Here is a 3,930-nt window from a genome sequence, read left to right on the forward strand (position 1 = left end):
TCCTAAGTCAAAATATAAGAATAATGAGTACATTTAGGCACCAAATTAGTATAAAATAATAAACATTAAGGGAGAAAAATATGATATTTTGCATTCTCATCAAAGAACTACACGGATTGGCATTTACAATTACCCTATGCACTTTAGGGGCGTATGACATCAATTCAGCCATCCATAGGAGCCACTCTTATTCATTGGTGTATGGGATGGAGGCAATCCTTCCCATTAAGAACAATGTTGGAGAGTGAATTCCCCAAAATCTATTGGTTGCAGAGTAGGTATGACCAATTATGCATGATAAATGAGAAGAGGCTTAAGGCCTTGTATCACATTCTAGGTTACCAAAGGAGACCTAGAAAAGCCTTTGACAAGAAAGTAAGAACTAGAGATTTGAAGACAAGAGATCTAGTGCTAAAGGAGATTCAAGCCCTGATTCAAGAAACAAATGGGAAATTTAAGTAGAATTGGGCAGGTTCGTATATCATAAAGTAGATATACTTTGGGGGAGTAGTAAGGTTGATGGACTTAGACGCAAACCCTTTTACTAAGCCGACTAATATGGATCAATTGAAGAAATACCAAGTTTGAGGTGGTAGTTTGAGGAATGGCCACATCTGAAGTGGTTGTGGATTATATCATTTTCTTTCCTAAGTTCGGGGGGGGGGGGGGAATGGCATGCTAGGTTGAAAATCTGAAAGGGTGGCCTAAGCAAAAATTAAGGCTAAAAATGGTAGATTGAAAACCTAAAAGGGCAATCTACACAAAAGGAGAGTAAAAAAAAAAAAATACCAAGATCAGAGAAGCAGGATTATCACCATCCCTAACTTGACTCACAATACCTATGTCTTGAGCATCTACAAAGCCAGGTCTTCCAAAGCAAAGCAAGAATTCTCCCACAAAGCAAAGCAAGAATTCTCCCATAAAGCAAAGAGCTAAACCAAAAAATTTCTACATGTTGTCAGACATACCATGAGTACATTTATCAATAAGACTTATGACAAATGCATGAAGATTCACCATGTGGCCTTCAATCATGCTACTGGTAACTAAAGTAGAAAGGCCTAGGGTGTCAGATAAAATCTCCCTATGTTGGGGATCACAAGAAACTGCTACAAATTTTTTGCCAGGCTCATAACACAAAATAGCATAAAATTCTTCGATTGTAGGACAAAGTTCAGCAGTGTTAAACTCGAATACAGGGTCTTTAATATCCCAAAACTTCACGATGACACGAAGAAAATCCCACTTGGTCTTAACATTCCTTAGAGCCTTGATCCCCTCTAGCTTGTAGGCAGTGAAATTGGTCTTGGTGACAAAATCGAAGCTACAAACCCATCTATTGATATCATGTGTGATTGAATGAGGAGGATTTTGATTGTTGGCCATGAATAATTGTTGTTTTTGATAGCTTTGATGCAAAAATTTGTTGCATGTTTAATGCTAAGATAGGTTCTCCTAGTCTCTAACCATGTTTAAATATGCTTAGAGAGTTTGAAGCTGACTAGGAAAGTGTTTCATAGCCAAAATGGATAAAATATTTTTTTTAAAAAAACAAAAAAATAAGGAAAACACACCAAAAAATGCGAAAAGTCAAGGCAAGATTGGGTGTACCAATTGACACTCCCCAAGTGTCGATTGGTACCCAGTCCCCCCCCCCCCCCCGGGTAGGTGTTTTGGCTTAATTAGTGTTTTGGGGCATGTTTTTGGTCTGTTTTGGCTCCATTTTTCACTCCAAAAGGGAGTTATGTAAAAAAATTCCTCGGAAGTTCATATTGATTGTCAAACTAAGGCATTTAGCCACGCCTCACCCATTTTTCAAAAAATCATCATCATCATCATTTGTTTCAAAAATAAAAAGAAGAAGAGGAAATTAGCCAACTCAAAAATTTTCAAAATTATGCATAAGTTTTCAAACTAGGGGCATTTGGTCATGCCTTATCCCCTTCTCTTAAAAAAACCAAATCAATCATCTCTTTTTCAAAAAAAAAAAAAAAAAAACTTTGTTTTTCTAAAAAATAACCATGCATAAATTTTCAAACTAGGGGCATTCGGCAATGCCTCATTCAGGTGAGCACAATCATATCAAAAATGGTCAAATAAGTTCAAATTATACACTACAAACCTTCATCAGGTGAATTCTAAACTTGTCTCATCTAAATTCTATCAAGGCTAAAGTCATATAAGGACAATGAGCTAAAAGTGGAAATTAATACAAATTGTTTGACTAAGGAATATTTTGTCTCTTGCAGGAAAATTAAAATACAAGTCAAGCGTCATTTGTACTTCGCGTCCGCCTTTGGGAAGATCTTTTAGACCCACCACTAGAAGAACCACCCTCTATGTCTCCTTCTCACTATTGACTTGCATAAAATTGAGATTCTTGTTGCCTATTCTGAAATTCAAGGTTTCTGATTCTTTCTTCCAAGAATCCTGTGTTGGCCTCCGTATTCACCATTTGATTGCTCTGCAAAATCGTCAAAGACAGGTGTAAATTCATTACTATGAATTTCAAGCAAAAAATAAGTAAGGGAGTGTCATCCTTTACCCAATTCACTTCATTAAGCACATATTGGGAAGACTACGTGCATGGCACCAGCTGCAAGCCTTCAATCATCCACATGCTTTCTTCCACAAGATCAACACCCACCTAGAGCATAAGGCCACAAGTTCAGAAACAATTGAATAGACAAAGATTGAGACAGGAGACTAAAGGATTTGGAAAGGTATCGAGCTAGTCCAAGGGACATTCGGGGTATACTCCGACCAGTATAGATCCACAGAGCTGAAAGATCCATCAGAATTCATGATCTCATATTGCCATGCCTGGAAATTGGGATATGTCTCCATAAAAGAAGTAGAAGGACCACCAGCATTGCTAGGAGGAGGACTCTCAGCTCCAAAAGATGAAGCCTAAAAATGCAACATTCAGCCGTTTTCACAAAGGGTAAAACAAAGAAAATGAAAGATGATGATGCGAGTCATGATGCAAATTGATTTGGAAAAGAAAGAAAGTCACCGATGCTCCAGAATTGTCAACTAAGTGACCCTATAAGTGAGCCAGGACAAATTCAAGATAGTCTCCTGGTATCCTAGGAACGATGTGGCCAATCCGAGCATAAGCAATTTCTTCATTCGTCAGAAGGACTGCCATCTGGATAAAAGGACAAGGATGGGTAGGAATCATTTCAGAAGGGTACATGTGTTGAACCTAAGCCACTACCCGATCACCAAGATACCAATACCTCCCATGGCCACATTCAAATAGCACTTGACGATCATTCAACTCTTGAGCCCATGCACACTCATCTTGCTCCTCACATCCAAGCCAAGGATTTAAGGACATCTGAACGTCACAAAGAACCTAAAATGAAAAACATCACAAAGAACCCAAAATGAAGAGAAGCCATACCCAAACACGAAGAAAAACAAAACAACAAAGCAACAAAAACAAGAAAAAACTAACCTCATCGACATCTAAGCTGTCAATCACCATCCGCCAAACCAGTAAAGAACGCTTGGGGGGCGTTGACAGACAATACTTAGGCAACCAGTGTACAATCCTTGGAAATATATCATCAACATCTTCCAAAAGTTGCGGACCAACACCAAAATATTCATACATCCAGACCTGAAGAAAAAATCAGTACACATCAACAACAACATAACAACACAAATAACTTTTGCAAAATACACCCAACCAAGAATTTAAATCTTACTTGCCAAACAAATGGCACACCTCCTAGGCTTGAAAGACTACACTAAGAAAGCTGAGTCATAAAGTGCAGGAGGGTCACATAAGCCATGCCACCCCAAACATAATTTTTTTATCCTACTAATATCCCTCAAATTACACAAGTAACATAAACTCATCGTGCTCCATAAGTCAAGACACAAGAAAGTTCCAATGAAAAGGAGCATAAACATTTAGGT

The sequence above is a fragment of the Quercus lobata genome, chromosome 5 (assembly GCF_001633185.2).
Source record: "Quercus lobata isolate SW786 chromosome 5, ValleyOak3.0 Primary Assembly, whole genome shotgun sequence".
In the NCBI taxonomy this organism is placed as follows: domain Eukaryota; kingdom Viridiplantae; phylum Streptophyta; class Magnoliopsida; order Fagales; family Fagaceae; genus Quercus; species Quercus lobata.